Below are 21,187 nucleotides of genomic sequence, written 5' to 3' on the forward strand. Positions count from 1 at the left end.
TACTTGCAGTAAGTTTAATTTAAATCCCTTCAGCTGTTCTGCAGTAAGTTTGATTAAAATCCCTTCAGCTGTTCTCAAGTTATCACATTTTTCACAGTAAGTGACCTCTGACCTATGACCTGACCACAATTCTAATCAGTTCATCTTTACATCATGATAATACCTGTACCAAGTTTGATTTGAATCCCTTCAGCCGTTCTTAAGCTATCATGGTAACAAAATAATTGTAACTTATCATGACCTCTGACGTTTGACATTTGACCTTTCACGTCTTGACTCCAAAATCTAATCAGTTCATCTTTAAATCATAATACATACCTGTACCAATTTTAACTTGGATCCCTTCAGCCGATCTCAAGTTATAAACCTATTACAGACTCTGGCCTTTGATCTTTTGATCCCAAAATCAAATCAGTTGATATATGCATCATAAAACATACTTGTACCACCTTTGGTCAAAATCACATCGGTGATTCACAAGTTATTGCGGAAACAGGATTTTTACCTGACATGACCTCTGACCTTTGACCTTGTGACCTTGTGTTTTGAGATCTAATCGGTTCATCTTTACCTCAATATACATACCTGCAGCAAGTTTGATTTAGATCCCTTCAGCCGTTCTCAAGTTATCCCTGTAACGACCTGAAAACATAATGCCTTCGGTGACCATCAGCGCAGGCATAAAAACATGACGAAGAAGAAAAAATGGACATTATTGGACAAAGAAGGGAATTTAATTTTAATCGGGCAACACTAAACTCAAGGAAAAACAATTATCTCCAACTGAAAATTTTCACAGAGGTCAAATATTAAGAGATGAACAAACTGTCGAGGCAATAAAAAATAACTGGTCACCTAGAGATGGCGAACTACCACAAAAGTCACAGAATGACAGGACATTCGTTTGGGATGAGATTCCCAGAGTACAAACTCCCAAAGAAAATGAGCAACTGACAACTTACTGGTGTTGCGCAGGAAATAGAACAGGAAGAGAGGAGAGCAGAAGCAGATAGGATTTCAAGTTTAATTATAATAACAGAGCTCGAGATTGGGGAATTGGATCGGGAAATACAATTGGAAACTCCACAACGGGATCAAAGATCGACGATAGCAAATGCTGCAGCATCACCTCCAGAGGAAGAACAACTCAAGGTTACTAACTCGGCTCAAATAGCACCTTTGCAAACAAAACTAATAAGACCAACAAAGGTAGATCACAATGAGGAAGAGAATAACGGACAACAGAATGAAGAAGAGGAAGAGGCACAGAAGAGGATGAGGAATCTGGAATCTCCCGCGATGCAGCTAACTCCGAGGGCCTTTCACTCTCTCACCGCAGGCAGGTTGGTGGTCTTTCTGTGTTCTACCCCCTCCTCTCCGGCCTTGCTCCCCCAGCTCTCTCTGTGCTCTGTCCCCCCAATATTCCTTCAGGTTGCACAAGATCTGCCAGCAACCCTCTTATGGTGAAACTGCCAAAATCAAGACTCTCTGCTCACCTTCACTCTTTCATTCCCCTTTTCTCCCGCCTCTGGAACAAACTCCCCCACTCCCTTCAATTCCACTCCTCCCTCCAGGTCTTTAAAACAGCTGTTCACCACCATCTCTTATCTTCCCCCATCCCCCATCCTCCAAAACCTTGATCTTTTCTACCGCCTTCTTTCCTGGAAGTCCTTGCAATGTTCATGTGTTTTATACCTCCCACCTCCCCCCCAAGCCCTCTCCCTCCCACAGTTCTCTCGATGTCCCTGCTTTCAAATGTTGTGTTTGTGTCCTTCCTCCTCTCTCCCCATCTTGTCCACCGCTCCCCTTATTTTTTTTGTGTCTTATGTGTCGGTTTGACCTTTTGTGTGATTAATGTGAGGTCTTTCACGAGCCTCGATCTTGTATACAAACACAAAAAAAAAAAAAGAGGAGGTTGACACCAAACAGCAAAGGCTTGAAGAGGAGTTCGTTTATAAAATATAGGAAATCATGGAAACAGGAACTGGAGGAGCAGAGAGACTGACTGAGGAAGGAAACTGGACAAATGGAACTATTCAAGAAGGGGAACAGAAGTCCAAAGCTCAAGAAAAGAATCAGACAATTTATAAAAAGGCAATACAACATTGAAAACAATGGGCTGGAACCATTAGCTGCCCATAATAAGCTCCACATACACCAGATAGCAGGGAAAATAGAAACTATGATGAGGCCAACAACAGAAGAAAGCAAAATCAACAGTTTGAAAACAACCTGAACAACTTATACAGGGAACTAGGGAAACAGAAACAAAATGTAGCAACTCCCCCGAGAAAAGCGGATTTTGAAAAATTCTGGAAAGGGATACATGAAGATGAAATAGAAAACATGGAAGGAGATTGGATATGACATTTGGAAAAGAAAAAGCAACATCTACAGGAAATGCACCCAATGTTAATAGACGAAGAGAAAATCAGAAAACATCTCGCAAAAAGGTTGAATTTCAAATGGCCAGGCCTGGTTAGGTTTCCAAACCTCTGGCTAAAGCAACTGTTTGCTCTCCACCCTCACTACGCTCAAGCACTCAACAAAATCGTCAAAGGGGAACAGCCAATGGATCAATGGTTCATAGAAGGCAACATTCTTCTCATCCATAAATCGAATGAAACTTATCTACCCTACAAGTATAGACCAATAATATGCCGACCAACAACAAACTTTTAACAGGATTAATCACCAATGAAATTTATTAACACCTCACTCAACAAGGAGCTTTAGAGGCAGAACAGAAAGTATGTAAGAGGGGGTGCTATCTGGAGAATGATAGACCATTTGTTATTAAACAAGACCATACTCGAAAACTCCAAGCTTCGACAAACCAATTTATCCACAGTCTGGATAGATTACAAAAAGGCCTTTGATAGTGTCCCACATTCATGGATTATAAAATGCATGCAAGTATACAAAGTTAACCCCCAAATAGTCACACTGGTAGAGCAGAAAGCATTCACGCTCTGGAATACAACGCTGATACTCTCTCACTTGGAAGGAAAAATTGATATCCCAGGGGTAAAGATACGATGTGGTATCTTACAAGGTGACAGCCTTTCCCGCCTGTTTTGTCTGGCTCGAGACCCACTGAGTAACCTCATCAATGAACAAGGACACAGATATACTCTAACGTGCAACAATAAATGACAAAAGAACCGAGAAAGGTGACACATCTACTGCACATGGATGATCTAAAACTCCGCACCGAATGATGACAAATTGTCAAATCAACTGATACTAGTGAAGCGCTACTCGGAGGACATTCAAATGGAATTTGGTCTTGACAAATGCGCCAAATGCACATTTCTATCTGGTAAAACAAAAAGAGCACACAATATCTCAATCGGTGAAAGTACAACAATACAGGAACTAGAAAATGAAGCATCCTACAAATACAGAGCCTTCACAAAGTATTCACACCCCTTGACTCTTTCACATTTGTTGGGTTACAGCCTGAATTTAAAAACTAATTAAATTTAGATTTTTTAGTCACTGTTCTTCACATAATACTCCAGATCTTCACATGATGTCAAAGTGGATATTTTTCTTAATTTTAACAAATATTAAAAATGAAATACAGAAATATATAATTTATATAAGTATTCAACCTCCTGAGTCAATATTTCATAGAAGCACCATTGGCACCAATAACATCTTTGAGTCTTCTTGGGTATGTCTATATCAGCTTTGCACATCTGGGTTTAGGGAGTTTCTTCTGTGAAGATTTGCTCAACCTCTGTCAAGTTGAACAGCAATCTTCAAGACTTTCCACAGATTTTCAATGGGATTTAAGTCTGGGCTTTAGCTGGGCCACTCAAGGACTTTCACCTTCTTGTTCTGAAGCCATTCCAGTGTTACTTTGGCTGTGTGCTTGGGGTCATTGTCCTGTTGGAATGTAAGTCTTCACAGGTAGTCTAAGGTCTTTTGCACTCTACAGCAGGTGCTCCTCATGGATTTACCTGTATTTGCCTTCATTAATTGTTCTCTCTTCCCTTGCAAGTCTCCCAGTCGCTGCCACTGAAAACCATCCCCATAGCATGATGCTGCCACCACAATGATTCACGGTAGGGATGGTGTGAGATGGGTGATGACTGATGAGCTATGCTCAGTTTCGCCAGATGCAGCACCTTACATTCAGGCCAAAGAGTAAAAAAAAATTTGTGTCATCAGACCACAGAATATTTTGCCTAATGCTCCGAGTCTTTCACGTGCCTTTTTGCAAACTCCTGGCATGCTGTGATGTGCCTTTTTCTCAGGAGTGGCTTCCGTCTGGCCACTCTTCTAAAAAGCCGAGATTTGTGAAGTGCTGCAGAGACTGTTTTCCTTCTGGCAGGTTCTCCCATTTAGCCAAGGAACTCTGTAGTTGTGTCATTGTGGTCATTGGATTCTCCGTCAACTCCTTGACCGAGGTCCTTCTTGCCCCGTTACTCAGTTTGTTTGAAAGGCCAGCCCGAGGAAAAGTTGAGGTAGTTCCATAAGACTAATTCTGCAGGTATCCCAATCTCCAATTAATAAAATGAAAGCTATAAACCAACTTCCAGTACCGGTATTCCAGTATAGCTGTGCAATTATAAACTGTCCACAATTGGAGATCAACAACATAGACATCAAAACAAGGAAACTTCTAACTATTCATAAACCATTCGACAACAATCAATGCATTCCGAGGTTTTCACTTGCCGAAATGATAACGAGGAGGCAGTCTGATGGAGCTGATCCACGTGCACAGAACAACTTGGGTAGTAGGGCTAGCGGAGTATGTGAAAAGCTCAACAGACTATCAAATGAGATTTGTACACGAGCGAGCAAGAAAACAACAAATCAGAAAATGTATCCTTAATCCATTTAGCAACAAACTTCCAAAAACAGGTGCAACTGCAGGATACTACATAGGAAAAGGAAAGAGAAACAAATACAGCCCCAATGATTGCAAAGAAGAAAAGTGAAAACTACAAAAAGAAATATCAGCAGATATACTCTGACAAATGGGAGAAAGACAAAAGAGCAGGAAGATTAAAAAAAAGAGCTTGACAAACCATGGATCAACAAGGAAGGTTCATTGGAATGGCTAAGAAGAGGTCAGATGAATTGGGATGGCAAATAAGTCATCATAAATGCCCAAGACCAGGGAAACCACAATCATGAAAGAAAAAGAAAATGGCGGGATTGAGCTAATCCGACAACTGCAGGTTCTGTGGGATAGAAACAGAAAGTACCAGTCATCTCCTTTCAGGATGCAAAAAACTCATGTCAGAACAGTTGTACACAGAAAGACATGACAGCCTCTGCAGAGTAATCCTCTGGCACATCTGTAAACATTTCAACATTCCGGTCCAAGAACAATCATGGAAACACAAACCAAATCTGATCCTGAAGATGAACATATAGTGCACACACATGATAAGATGATCCAATTTAGTGTGGACATTGCAGGTGGAGCATTTATTCCGGACATAGTGCTCAAACACAAAAAGGAAAAGATGGCATTGTTGATTGAGGTTTCAGTTCCCAATGACTTTGGACTAAATGCTTCAGAAACCAAGAAAATGCTCAAATACCAGGATCTGAAAAATTAGGTCAAGAGGACTTAGAAATTGAAGAAAGCTGAAATTGTACCAGTGATAGTCAGAGCAACAGGGAGGACCAAGAAAACCCTTACGGAGCACTTCAAGTGTCGTTTGTTTAAATCCTGCAGTCGCAACCTGTATTGTTAAACTTTGTGGAGCATTTTTGTTCAGTCATCCATACCTAAAATCACTGTCTGCTATTAAAATGCCCTTCAATGGTTGTTGTGCTTTACTCACCGGAATAGCACTTCCTAAACTTTTGTAAATTACAAGGTGGTGCCTTTTCAAGAATCCCTCAGGAAGTCAGTGTGTAGCTTTGGAAACCGTGTCATTCTCATCGATAACGTGCTCATGAAATATTTCATTGTTGTTGGACTCTGTGTCCCATCATTTGTGTTGCGGTGGAATAAAGCTCCTTTTGTGTGATGTTAATCCTGTACATGTATGGACTGTGTCTGAAATAAAGAATTATTATAATAAAGGGGACCTCACACCCACCCTCCACCATGCAATCGATGTCCTGCTCACAACGATGCATGCAGATTGTGTGGTAAACTCGGCCATTGGGCCAAGTTCTGTCTTACTTCCAAGTTTCCACAACTACGACCCAACCTCCCATCAAATGCCTGCAGCTACCAAGCCCCTAGAAATTCTGCTCCCAACAGCTGTCGTCAAACAGGGAATGCTTGCTGGACCCCCCGGACATCATATACTCGTGTTGCCCCTCACAATACACAACAAGATACGGGACAACACCTCTACATAAGATATACGTGGTCCCCTGATACTAATGGTGTTCTCCATGCCACCGAACAACATGAAGCAATGTACAACACTCGTATCACGAAAAAGCAAGACAGGCTTCCAAACAACAACGATCTTGATGATGGTACGTCACAATTTGATTCATTGGTTTTTGGCTCGATTAATACAAGTAGTCAATGTAACAAAGCTAACATTTCCCTTTCATCTCAAGCTACACGACAGACCGGGTGTTCATTTTTCGCCCCCTTTGGACTTAGTCCGAAACAGGGGCTTATAGATTGTGGCTTATCCGTGCTTCCATCCGCAAACATATCTCGGACATGTCTGGACAGATTTTGTTCATACTTGGCGCAAAGACAATACATGACAGTAAAATAGGTGCATCATTTTGTTTCGCGATGCGATCAAAGATGGCCAACTGGCAGCCATTTTAGTTGTAAACGAGAACAATGCGACTGTGTCGCCAATATGCCTCTGCATAGTCCCACAATGGGTAGATGCCATCACTCTGCATATGTATGGGTAGTGGATCACGTTTGTGAAGTTTCGTGTTGATTGGATAAGGTTCGTTTTTCTATCCAAGATGGCTGTTAGACCACGTGACGTCATCATTTTCAAACTATATGCAACAGTGCTGTTAGATGAGACTTGTAAAATTTCGCATCGATAGGGTGACCTGTTCCAAAGATATAATTATTTAATATTTTCCTTCAATCCAATATGGCTGCCAAACCATGTGACCTATGATGTCATGAATTTAATATTTCAATACAAATGGGTCATAGATTATGTGCATGCAATTTCAGATTTTTTGGATAAGGAATCAGATAAAAGATGGCCGACTGGCGGCCATTTTGTTACTTAAACATGTCCCAAACCATTTCTTGAATATGCATGGTCCGATTTTGTTCAAACTTGGCACAAAGACAATGCATGAGAGTATAACATATGCAGCATGAGGCGGTCTTTAACTCTTTACAGCAAAATTACTAAAACCACGCGGGCTATGACATTTTATGTCTTTTTCGCCTTGTTTTCAGCTTAAGGCGGACACAGTTAGTTGCCCAAGGAAACACCACCCATTCATAATTTCGACGCATGGTTCTGGAAATGTCGGATTTCTCTCACGATGAACCTTGCACAGTTTCACTGACTACCTTCAGACAGCATGGGGAGTGCTTAATGCACACAAGGGAACCCAGAACAATTGTTTTGATGAACCCACATCAATTGGAACCCACATCATCTAACCCTAACCCGAACAACTTCCACATGTTCTTCAATCTCATTCTTCCCTCCAGTTATTCAACACAGCTGTTCACCACCATCTCAGATCACAGCCCCCTCAAGACCATGATATTTTCTAACCCTGTTAGCCCCCTTCCCCAAAGCCCCATTTTCTTTCGAACCCTGTGCCCTTCACCCCCCCCCCCCCCCCCCCAGCCTCAAATTACTATGGACGTTGCCGATGGCAACAATGGATCACCGTAGATAAGCACACGCTTTTTTGTTGTGGATGTCCATGGTCCTGCAGTTCTTGTCTTCCATCATTTGCAAGAATGTCCATGTTGTGACGCTGCAATGTTCAGTAAGCAGTAACCAACCACTGGTTTACAACAATGTAAAGGACATCATGAATGAATAAGATAAGGGAGAGCCATGTCTGTCCCGTGTGCATGAATAAGATTAGATAGACCGTGTCTGTCCTGTGTTCTCGTGTGAATGAATAAGAATAGATAGGGGAAGGCGGGGCAAGTTGAGCCAGTTTTTGTTCTTGGAATGTTAGGACTGAACTTATGCTTCAGTCACATTTGGCTCGGCGACCGTGGGGTCTAAAAAATCTACGGCCACTAGCAATTATAGGGCGGCCGCAGTATTTCCACGGTCACATAATGTAGCAGTCACATATGTTTTTATTTTTCGGGTAGCCGCACGGGGTATTTAGAAATTGTGGAGACCGAAAACGTGGGGGTGCCGTACGGTCTTTGATTTGATGTCGCACGGTGACCTTAGGGCGTCCCTGCGGCGGCCATAGAATTTTCAAGGCAGACGCAAGGTAGCCTCAAGGTGCCCGCAAGGCGACCGCAGGGGGGCCCTAAGGCGAACGTGCAGCCAGACGGATGGTAACGAGTGGGTATATATACCAGTTCTTTTTCATATGTATAACAGCACTTACAGTTGTCATGGCTATGGCTTGTCGAATTGCTACGGCCACCCTAGAAATGAAAAAAGTTATAACTCCGCGCTATAATTCCACGGCGACCCCTACGGCCTGTAAAAGATAGCCATACGCCCTAGGGCCACCCTGAGGCCACCTCAGAAACTCTGCGGCCGCTGCACGTTTCTGTCAATTTAGGGGGGGTACGGCCGCCGTATCCTAGCCGTAGAGCAAATGTGACTGAGGAGTTACTGATGATCTTGCACAAATGAGTATCTTGCCTTCTAATTTAATCCTTGGGAAACATTTTGTAGCTAGTTCTTACTTTCTATCCCCACACTGAAAGTCACTGTGACCTTTGAAAAAACGGAGGCCAAATGGCTCAACTTGCCTGCCTGAGGGGTAAGTTGATCCAACCTCTGGGGTAAGTTGTACCACATAGGGGTAAGTTGATCATTGCCCCAAATAAAGATAACTAAAGTAGAAAACCATTGTTTTGCCAGAAAAATATTTAATGTTGTAAAGTTCTACAACACTGAACGAAATGATTACCTTGTGTTCATGGTTATAGTAATCAGTTACGAACAAATTGAGTCACTCTCATAGAAAAACAAGATTGTCAACTGTGGTAAGAAAAGTCAACTCAATCCACCTGTCACAGTTTCAAGTCACAATTAAACAAAAAGTATCCCAAATAGTTGATCATTGCCCCAAATAAAGATAACTGAAGTACAAAAATTGGTCTGCCTGAAAAATATTTAATGTACTTGTTACAACACTGAACGAAATATTTACATGTACCTTGTGTTCATGGTTATAATTCAATGTGGCAGCTGGATTGAGTTGAAAACAGCTGCCACCGTTTTAAGTCACAATAAAACAAAAGTGTCCCAAATACACCCAGAAAGGCCAACAGTCAGACTGTGGCAATTAAGGCACAATATCTTGCTCATCAATGCCAGCTTCATCATTTGGATCTGGAACTAAAACTAAAACATGTCAGAAATCAAGTCAATTAAGCTGCCAAACTGACAAGTCACAATTGAACACAAGCTGTCCAGAACAACGGGCAGAACTGCCAACGCACTTAGGCTGTGGCAGCTTACGTACGATGTCTTCCAGTTCAAATCCTGCTTCATCCTTTGGGTTTGGAACAAACACTGGGTTGTCAGATCCAACTTTTCCAGCAACCTTCTGCAGGAAGGCACCTTCAAACTGAAATTCCTCTCCATTCAGTACATCAACCCGAGCAATGTAATGCACAAATCTTGATTTGCCAGCACATTTGACAACTACAAAGTCACCTTCAATGATATCCATATCACTGTCCACATCTGATTCGTCATCATACTCAACTTCTGAATCACCATCTGTCTCACTGGAACTAGGGGTTTTTGATCTTGGGGGACATGTCTTTTTCCCATTAGCTCTGAACAAGCATCTCTTTGATTTCTTGGCTGATGGCTTCCGTTTGCGATTTTCAGATAGGGCTGCAAGCCCCTGGCGTACTGGGGTGTCAGTCAGAATCTTTGTGCTGCCTTTTTTGCGACCAGCTTTCGTTTTCTTTCTTGCTGTTGCTTTCGGAAATGGGTGAACATCAGATGGTGATACGTATTATTATTATCTCCACCAACATGAGTTGGCAAGTTGAGCCAGACCCTACGGGGCAAGTTGAGCCATGGCTCGATTTGCCCCGTAGGGTCTGCTTCAACTTACCCCAGTCTGAACTTTCTGAGATGTCTCCACATACACACATATTCTATGCATCCATCGTATTAAAGTCTATGACAAGAATGGAGACACATACCTGGACTAACAATTGTCATCTGATATCCATATTATATCTATGCTGCATATGGAAGAAACGTGAACTTACCTGTTTTACACCTTTTTACTTTTATGGCTGAAAATTGGATTTTTCCCTCTGCAACAACACTGGTTTCTGTTTCAATTTAGAAAACAATATGGCAGAATTTGGAGTTATGCAATGGGGCATCTATAGATGGCGCCACCACAAAGTCTGACTCATTCATAACTGGCTGGGAGGTGGTGGCTCAACTTACCCCTATGCTCAACTTGCCCTGCCTTCCCCTGTGGCCATGTCTGTCCAGTGTTCCCATGTCATGTGTGAATTCCAGCGTGTGTTGCGCTGGATCATCAATTTCCAGCGTGTGTTGCGGTCCCATCAATGTCGAGTGTGTGTTGTGGTGTCCCATCAATTTCCAGTATGTGTTGCTGTGTCGCATAAATCTCCAGCGTGTGTTGCGGTGTTCCATCAATTTCCAGTGTTTGTTGCGGTGTCCCATCAATTTCCAGTGTGTGTTGCTGTGTCGCATAAATCTCCAGCGTGTGTTGCGGTGTTCCATCAACTTCCAGTGTTTGTTGCGGTGTCTCATAAATCTTCGGCGTGTGTTACGGTGTCCCATCAATCTTCGGCGTGTGTTGCCGTGTCCCATCAATCTTCAGCGTGTGTTGCAGTGTCCCATCAATGTCTCGTGTGTGTTACGGTGTCCCATAAATCTCCAGCGTGTGTTGCGGTGTCCCATCATTGTCTAGTGTGTGTTGCGGTGCCCCATAAATCTCCAGCGTGTGTTGCGGTGTCCCATCAATGTCGAGTGTGTGTTGCGGTGTCCCATAAATCTCCAGCGTGTGTTGCGGTGTCCCATCAATCTTCAGCGTGTGTTGCGGTGTCCCATCAATGTCCAGTGTGTGTGGCGGTGTCCCATACATCTCCAGCGTGTGTTGCGGTGTCCCATAAATCTCCAGCGTGTGTTGCGGTGTCCCATAAATCTCCAGCGTGTGTTGCGGTGTCCCATCAATCTTCAGCGTGTGTTGCCGTGTCCCATCAATGTCTAGTGTGTGTTGCGGTGTCCCATCAATGTCCAGTGTGTGTTGCGGTGTCCCATCAATGTCCAGCGTGTGTTGCGGTGTCCCATCAATGTCCAGTGTGTGTTGCGGTGTCCCATAAATGTCCAGCGTGTGTTGCGGTGTTCCATCAATGTCTAGTGTGTGTTGCGGTGTCCCATCAATGTCCCATGTGTGTTGCGGTGTCCCATAAATCTCCAGCGTGTGTTGCGGTGTCCCATCAATGTCGAGTGTGTGTTGCGGTGTCCCATCAATGTCTAGTGTGTGTTGCGGTGTCCCATCAATGTCCAGTGTGTGTTGCGGTGTCCCATAAATCTCCAGCGTGTGTTGCGGTATTCCATCAATCTCCAGCGTGTGTTGCGGTGTTCCATCAATCTCCAGCGTGTGTTGTGGTGTCACATCAATGTCCAGTGTGTGTTGCGGTGTCCCATAAATCTCCAGCGTGTGTTGCGGTGTCCCATCAATGTCCAGCATGTTGCGGTGTCCCATAAATCTCCAGCGTGTGTTGCGGTGTCCCATCAATCTGCAGCGTCTGTTGCGGTGTCCCATCAATATCCAGCTTCAAACACACGCTGTTTTTTTGCAAGATGGCGCCTTTGCCGCTGAACTATGACGTCATAATTATCATTAAAATATTATACAGCAGGAGGCGCTCCTAATGTGAAATTTCAGGTCAATCGGATCAACGGTTGCCGAGAAAATGGATTTTTAAAATGCAGACACGGCACACGGACGGCACACACACATAACATATGGCACGTGTACGCACCCGATTGCTTAACCTCATTTTCGCTTCGCGAGATTCGACGGTAATAACGGTCCATAGACCATACTAGGTCTCGCCCCCATGTGGAGACGTCATGTCGTCGTGATCGGTATTCGGTAACCATTTTATTTGTCATGTTATCCGCTCAGTTTGCTCTCTGGTTTCATGAGTTTGACGTTTTTAATTTAAGTTCGCTGGACCGGAAGCGCCATTGTGTGGATTTGTCAACAAGAGGAGTTCCGGGTCACAGGGCATTCTGGGGCTTTGTTTCACTCAGTGAATGAGGATTGAGGATTAGGATAGATGAGGGCGAGCCTACCGGAAGTAAGCTGTGACACGTGCCCTTTTGTGGTTTGTTTTCAACGTATCCAATCACGTGACTGTTGTCGCGAAGGGTGCACTAACCGGAAGTTACGTAGTTCGCGGGCGCCGATTCTCACATTTTCATAAAACTGATCCAACATTACCTCATCATCATCATTACAACTTTACAGTTTGATCTGGAATAATTGTTCGTTTTTAGTTTCGAAACAAAACCCGAATGTTTGCAACGAAATCATCGATCTGTGGCGAATCTGCGGATTGGAATTGATTAATTATTTTTTGAAGGACGCTTGAGTGAACTCTGTCTTCACTCGCACATTGACATTGTTGTTTGTACTGTGTGGGACTGTACCACACTGTACTTCACTCTTCACTGTACTTCACTCTTCACTGTACTGTTCGCCATGAATGGAGATGTCTCCAGTGAGGACAACAAGTTGAACCCTCCGGGATCCTCGAGTTTCTCCGATGGAAGGAACTTGGTCGGTCCTGAAGATTCTCACTCGGACTGCAGGTTCAGGATCGCTCGACCTGAGGAGAACGAGTCCGGACACGGTACGTGATGTTTACTGTTTAAATACATTTACATGGGGAATTACACCATGTACGGGGAGGGTTCACTCTTACAAGATCGTGTCTACGTCCTAATCGGGTTCCCTCGAACAAGATCGTGTCGATGTCCTGACCCGGTGACCCGATCCCATTCGCAATCGGAGATCGAACAGACATTTTGATTCCTGATAGATTCGTTAATGGACAAGTTTTATTTATTTATTTGATTGATTGTTTGTTTATTTATTTTGTATACTAAGTCGAGGCTCGTGTTGGAGCTAACGCACAGAACATACAATAAAGGGAGCGGGAGACAAGAGGGGGAGAGACAGGGAAGCACAACAACATTGGAGAACAGGGACATCGGGAGATCTGTGGAAGAGAGTGGGCTGGGGGAGGATGTGGTCCACGGGATAAACTAGATGGACACCACAGGGGATTTCAGGAAAGAAAACGGAATTTGAAGGGGGTGGATTTGGAGTGTTTTAACGGGGGTAGAAAATATCAAGGTTTTGGATGGGGGAAGATAAGAGATGGTGGTGAACAGCCGTTTTAAAGACCTGGAGGGAGGAGTGGGATTGAAGTGGGTGAGGGAGTTTGTTCCAGAGGTCGGAGAAAAGAGGAATGAAAGAGTGAAGGTGAGCAGAGAGTCTTGATTTTGGCAGTTTAACCATAAGAGGGTTGCATGCAGATCTTGTGCGACCTGTCGGAATATTTGGGGGACAGAGCCCAGACAGAGCTGGGGAGCAAGGCCGGAGAGGAGTCGTTAGAAGACAGAAAGACCACCTACCTGCCTGCCTGCGGTAGGAGAGCGGAAGGCCCTCAGAATCGGCTTCATTGCGGGAGATTCCAATGATTCTAAGAGCTTTGGTTTCTCCAGCGTGAAGCCGAGCTAGGTGTGAGGCAGGTGCACCAGCCCAGAGGGGAGAGCAGAATTCCACTGAGCCGTGGATGAAAGATTTGTAGGTTGTGAGGAGCTCAGTAGTGCCAAGGAAGGAGTTCGCACAGCGGAGGATGCCCAGTTGGTGACTGGCTTTGGAAGCCAGCTTGGAAAAAAATAATACCCTTTAAAAACAATGGGCAACAAGGCTGCAGTGATCCAATATTAAAACTCAAATTCCGAGTCAATCGGATGAAAACTTACGATCTCATGTGACCTTGACTTCTTGCTTTTGACCGGTCATACTAAACACTGCCAGGAGATGCCGGCAGACGTCCTGGGATTCCCGGGGAAACGTTTTTAGCAAATGAACACTTCGATAGCAGTCGGAACCTCTGTTAAGCTCAATTCCGCTGTTTAAATTTTGAAAATCGGTTCAGGTCAAGAGTTTGTCAGTCGTATCACATTGAGCAGAAATTAAATAAAGGCACGAACACCGTACGGACACACAATGTCGGGACTCTCCATGTACAGGGACCAACAAGCTCCTCATACCACAACCCCCACCCCCCCCCCCGCCCTTCCCCCACCCCCTTCCACGCCTCCCTCCACCCTCAAACAACTCTCCGGTGATGTCCGGGTGGTGTACCATGTCCCGACCTATTTAGTATTGCTCCTTTTGACTCACTCTTCTTCCAGATGACAAGTATTGTGAAGATCAGTGAAGAATTGCGACCTGTTGGTGGTTGAGATACAGAAAAGACAATCATACAGAATAACAGACGAGTTTTGGAGAATCCGAGGGAAGATGAGGAAACGATTGAACTTCTCTCACAATTTCTCCCGCCTCTGGAACAAATTCCCCCACTCTCTTCAAAGCCTCTCCTCCCTCCAGGTCTTTAAAACAGGTGTTCACCACCATCTCTTATCTTCCCCCATCCATAACGTTGATCTTTTCGACCCCTATTAATACACCCCAAACTCACCTTTTTCAAATTCCGTTTCCTTTCCTGAAGGTCCCGTTAGTGTCCATTTGTTTATCCCGTGTACCCCGCCCCATCCCTCTCTCTTTCACAGATCTCCCAATGTCCCTGTTCTCCACTCTTGTTATGCTTCCCACTCTCTCCCCCTCTTGTTTCCCCCTCCCTTTATTATGTTTCATGTGTGTTTATGTTTGTGCTTTTGTTTTTTATGTGCTAGCTCCTACACGAGCCTCGACTTTGCATACAAAAAATAAATTGAAAAAAGGGCAGAAGGTCAAAGGACAATATCACATACAATACAATCATCAGTTTCCATCTGGTTGACTTGAAATTTGAACAGAATCTGAAAATCGGATCTCATTGAATTGGTCCCGCACCACAACTACTCAACCCCTTCCCTCCACCCTCTCCCCCCCGCCACAACTCTCGCCCCTCTTCCCCCCACCAAAACTCCTCAACCACACAGCACCCCAAAAGCATCAACCTCCCGCTCCCAACTCCACCCCACCTTTGCTCTCCCTCCCCATCCCCCTCTCAACTCTCAGGTATAAATCCCCTCCCGACTTCAAAGCCGAGATATCGGTCCAATACTTGTACATACATAAATGGGGGGACTAAACGTAAAAAGTGCTGTTGTTCTACAATGGTAAAACATACATGCATAGAAATACCAAGAAATAAAAGCATCTCGAAGGCCGTCTTTCATATTGTTGCCCTCCTGACAGAAAATACATACGTCTAAATCCACCTTACGGGGCCTTTTCAACATCAACAGGGGCTCCATCATCAGCGATTTTGAAAACAAATAAAACAAGATTAATTTATTTAAAATCTGTCTATTTGCTTTCAGCAACAATTTCTACTATTGGGCTTGACACAAACATTTTCAGAGGGAAACGTAGCTTCAATCAATGATTTTCTTCCCTGACTTTCAATGCCACATTCATGACCACATGAACAGAGCCACCTGCTACCAATAGATACACCTGAGCACAATGTTTGTTATGTAGGTTAGGCTTATAAGAATGACCAGCACAACTTCCAAAAGTTGTGTTCATCTCATCGTAATCATGAAAATATCAAATTTGTCCATAAAAAAGGTCTTCGGCAGCCATATTGGATTTGCCATTTTGCGCTCTTATGATGCAAAGCCGAGCTTGGCAACAAGCAGATTCAAATTCAGCATACCTAATTCACCCTAGAAAGGTTTGTTGACATCTGGTACTCAGAAATGCCTTTTACTTCCTGGATAATATGCTACTTCAATTTCTCATCGTCTATTTTTTTTTTTAAGTTTCGTTAGACAATCTTTCTTGGGCAAACTGCATTTCAAAGTAGGCCTCCAAAGATAGCAGCCGACTGCGCATCCTATGTTGTCAAAAGTCCTTCCTTGGCACACCTGTACTCCTATCCACTGACGAGGCTTCCATCTGCAACTTGATGGAGCACTGCTCTCCCCTCTGGGCTGGCTCCCCTGCCTCACATCTTTCTCAGCTTGACGCCTCGGAAAACAAGGCCTTTAATATTGTTGTGGATATGAGAATGTTTTTTTTATTTTATTGTTGTGGTAAAAGGTTGTTGTAAAAGGTTGTTGTAAAATATCACCCCTCCTCCCTCCGTTTGTGGTTGTATAAAGGTCAAAGGGCGTTCCCGTAGTTAGTCCATAAAACATACATGCAGGACACGATATATCTTTTTTGACAGTTATATCCTTATTATGTGTATTAGTGTAAGGCTGTGTCTTCCATTAATTGAAATACTCCATTGCACCAGTGAAAGAGAATAGATTCCCTTTCCTTCCCGTCCCCAAAACCTCCATTTCCATATTACATCCCCTCTCGTCACTGCTGAGCCCTCGATTCCCAATCACCTCCCCTCCAATAACCGCCATTGACCATGTGCTTTGAGTCGGAGAAGAAAGGCGTGTCTCCACCTCGTCAGAGGGGAGGAGGGGCGTGCCCGCCCGTCGTCATCCAAGGCGGAGCCCGAGGGTCGCGCGACCAACCAGGGCCGAGGTGAGCACCCCGATGGGCGTGTCCAAAACGCCGGGGGCGTAATCGCTGGAGGCGCTATAAAAGGCGCAAAACGGAAGTGGTCGCAAGGAGTTGGTCGGAGATGCACTTGGAGTTGGTCAGGGATGCACAAGGAGTTGGTCGCAAGGAGTTGGTCGGAGATGCACTTTGAGTTGGTCGGAGATGCACTTTGAGTTGGTCAGGGATGCACAAGGAGTTGGTCGGAGATGCACTTGGAGTTGGTCAGGGATGCACAAGGAGTTGGTCGCAAGGAGTTGGTCTGAGTTGGTCTGAGTCGGTTGCGTTGGTAAGGAGTCGGTGGTCAGTTGGTTGCGGTGCGGAGTCGGTGGTGAGGAGTGAGAGAAACAAGAAAGAGTTGAGGGTTTGGACCAGACAAGTCCTGGGAACGCAGCGGACGGAGGCCGCAGCAGCAGGAGCACCCAACAGCCAAAGGGGGCTTGAACGGCGGTTTGGAGCAGGGCCGAAGAGGAACGGCGGCTACTAAACGCGCCGGTGGTGCTGCGGGACCCCCTTGGACCTCCCTCTCCCTCCAACCATCCACCTCCTGCCTTTCCACCCTTCTTGTATACGTGAGTTTGTTTTGTTTGTTCTGTCCCTGGGTATTTAATTAAGTCTGTAGGTAAGCTAAAATTTGCACTGTGTCACCTGCGTCTTATGTGTTGTAAATAAACTTGATTGTTCCTTTTTGCTTGTGTAAATAGTCAATAAATTCAGTCGTATTTCCAAACCTTTCTTGGCCTTCGTTTTCCTCTTTACATTGCGTCGTTTTTGTCTTTTCCCTCATTGAGCAGCTGTGGTGCGATACGGCCAAAGTCCTGGGTGAATCGGGTGAGCCAGGGATCCTGTTAGGTCGCGGTCATACACCACCGCTCGGTCATCATAACATCTAAACCGCGATCTGTAACAATTGGTGTCTGGGAGTGGGATTTGAGGCCCGAACCAAATTTTTAAAACGAATAGAGAAAAAAATAAAAATTTTGGTCAAAATTACGAGCTGCCGAAATTTGTTTTGTTTAAAGCAAAACCCGAATTTTGAAATCGCGCCATGGCTGGGCAAGGCGACGGGATGCCGGTGGGAGAGCTAGAAGAGGGGTTAGGAGTAACCCAGGATCAAATGGAGGGGAGCAATGAGGAGGCGGTTGAGGGAGTATCAGACGCACAAAATGGCGCGCTCGCGCACGTGGTTGAAGGGTCCCAAAATAGCGGCGCCGCGGAGGGCGAGCCCGCGGTGGCGGCTGGGGACGCTGGGCAAACCGGGTTTGACCTCAGATTATTCTTGACCCAACTGAATGCAAAAATGGATAGTATGGGGGGCCAAATGGGGGCAATGAGGGGCGAAGCGAGGGGTACCAATGCCCAAATTGGGGAGTTAGACAAGAAATTTGGGAAGTTAGACAATAATTTTGAGGGGTTAGACAACGGGATAAAAGAGGTGAAAAATGGGTTAATGGGGTTAGAAAATAGGATGGAAAGCAAATTGCGGGAAATAGGGGAGCAATCCGCCCGAGAAATTAAACAAATGGGAGAGCAGATAGAGGAGGTGAAAATCGGGGTAGAAACCAAACTGGATGCTCAGAGGGATGAATTGGGACAGATGAGGGTGGCATCTACAAAAGAGAGGGAGGAGATGAAGGAGGAGATACGACGAGGTGTAGGTGAGGAGGTTTCGGGGCTACGCGAGGAGGTAAAGCGAGGTGAAAAGCGTATAGAGAAAGAGGTGAGAAATAATACGGCTAAGTTACAAGGGGGAATAGAAGATCTGACGGAGGAGGTGGAACAGCTGACAGAGGGACAAACGAAGTTAGTGGAGCAGGTTCAAAGGAACACTGCAGTACTCGGAGGGTTAAAGGTGACACAAAAAGAAATTAAAAATGACTTGATAGCGACACAGAGGCAATGTCAGATGGTACGTGAGGAACTGACAATGAGGGTGGACGAGGTGACAGAGATAATGGAGACAAAGGACCGGCAGGTGAGGATGCACATAGAGACGGTCACGGTAGCCTTAGAGGACGAACTTGAGGGGACGCACCGAGAAATAAAAGAGGTTAAACAAAAACTAGAGGAAGTGGAAGAAGAGGTGAGTGAAATTAAGAAGAGACGGACAGAAACTAAGAGAGAAATCCAGGAGGAGGTAATGGAATATGTACAAGGTCTGTGTTCAAATCATGATGTGATGCTCACTAACCAAATAAAGAGTTTGCAGGTGGCAAAGGAGGTGCGGAGACGAAGTACGGAGGTGAGTGGCAATGTATATGATGTGAGGAAAGCTTCAGTCGGCTTGGGGATTGGTTTGGATCCGGGTGTTCGTGAAAGGCCGGTGGTGAAGTGTGTGACAGGTCAGGTGTGCGAAAAACGAGGTGTGCGAGAAAGTCCGACCATGGGGTGTGTGAGGAAAAAGTGCACGCCGAGGAGTGAGTGTGCCGTCAGGAGTGAGTCGGTCGTAGCGCGTGTGCGAGGGAGCACAGGGAAGCGCGGTGTGGTGAGTGTTACGGAGGAAGTAACGAAAAAGTGTGCGCGAGAGGATGCGCGAGAAAGGTGTGTAACGGACGGGTGCATGAGGAAAGAGTGTGCTGTCGAGAGTAAGGGTGAGTGCGCGGTCAAGAATGGAGGTGAGAGTAGTGAGAGTGAAACGGAGCGTGAGTTGGTTATGACAGGTGAGCGAGGATGTACACCTGGAATGGAAGGATGCACACCTGGAATGGTAGAGCGTGTGTGGGAAGGCACATTTGAGTTGGTCGTGAGGCACATGGTTGGGTGTGCGAATGAGAGCACACCTGTGATTGTCACAGAGGAAGTGACCGAGGAGGGGGCGTGAAGAGGTGTGTTGGTGAGGTGTGCGACCAACGAATGTGTGCCAAAGTGTTCGGTGGTCAGGTGTGTGACCAAGGCTGGGAGTGGAATGAGTGTACCGAGGTGTGTAAGGAAAGGTTCGAGGAGCATGGAGACGGCTGGATGTGTGAGCAAGGAACGGGCTGCGGGGTGTAAGCATCCAGGTGAAGCATCGACGGTAACCAGGTTAGAGGTTAGAACGACTTATAGCCGACTCGGGCCCTCGGTGCGCGTCGGGCAGCTTCGCGTGCCGCGAGAACCAGCGGGGATCCGAGCCACGGCGGGTTCGAAAGGACCGCTGTGCGCGATCCACGCTGGGCCTCGCGTGGAACGGCCGCGTCCGGGCTCCACTAGACGGAGCGGGCCGCCCGATAGGAAGGGTCGTCATGGCGACCACTTTCTATTGAGACGTGCCGGCAGGTCGAGATCGGGACATTGGATGGCTCCACGCCGAGGTGGTGCGTGGGATCACGGCCCGGGTAAGCCCCCATCCCTGCCACGAATGCGGGACGTATCCAGCCGCTGGCACAAAAGAACCCGCGTTCATGGCTCGGCTGTACGAAGCCGAGCTTTCGAAGGAAATTGCGCACCGAGAGGATGTAATAAGTAGACGGGTGATGAGGATAGTGTTTTGGCCCCGAAATTAGAAAAAAGCAAAATTTGATGATGGTATGGGTAGAATTGGCAGTAAATGGAAAATTTTTGAATTGTTGGATTTGGACGAGCGAAATTGGTAGTGAGAGACCCCCGATGTGGTGGGATGGCAAATCCACCATCCCTCACAGTGGGGCAAAGGAGCAATAGTTTATGGGGTGGCTATGACAACCGAGCCAGGGAGGGCTTGGATAATTGTAGGGATCTAGCAAAGATGACATTAGGTAACGTTAAAATTAGTTAGTGACTGATACCTGTAGTGGGGACGCAGGTAGATTAGTGTGGATGATAATGACGTGGGAGCGCAATAGTTTAAAGGGACGACTGGGAAGCGCAAGTTTCAGAGGGGAGTAGTTAGCTGAGATGATGCCGTGTGTGTGAGGATTGAACAGGTGTAATTGAACAGGTGTGATTGCACAGGTGTGCAACTGAACAGGTGTGTGGAGCAGTGTATGAGGGAGTAGTGGTGATTGTGTGTTGTGTTGACCAACTGGTCCAGGAAGAGGAGGAGGGTGCAGGTGGCACCAGGTAGGATTGCACAGGTGTGCAACGACAGGTGAATGAAAGACAGGTGTATGGAATAAATGGTATGGAGTATTGGAATGGATGGTCGTGGAGTGAGTATGGTGGAAATTGTGGAGTGGAGTGGATGGTGCGAAGGTGTGAATGGGGGAAGAGTGGACCCCCATCACGGATACCCGGGGCGGGTAGTGCAAGTGTTAGGTAGAGGGTATAGGTAAATTGTGGTTGGATATTGGCATCTGTGGTGCGAGGTGAAAGAATGGTATTTGGATGGGTG

The 21,187-nt window shown here is 45.6% G+C and overlaps 1 protein-coding gene across 1 annotated transcript in view; it reads left to right on the forward strand.

Annotated features, from left to right (window-relative positions):
• Nucleotides 1-21,187, forward strand: part of LOC137427463 (uncharacterized) — an 87,006-nt gene that overhangs the window by 20,154 nt on the left and 45,665 nt on the right. The gene's annotated exons all lie outside the window — the stretch shown is intronic.

Source organism: Myxine glutinosa, chromosome 5 (assembly GCF_964187855.1).
Source record: "Myxine glutinosa chromosome 5, kmMyxGlut1.1, whole genome shotgun sequence".
NCBI lineage: Eukaryota > Metazoa > Chordata > Myxini > Myxiniformes > Myxinidae > Myxine > Myxine glutinosa.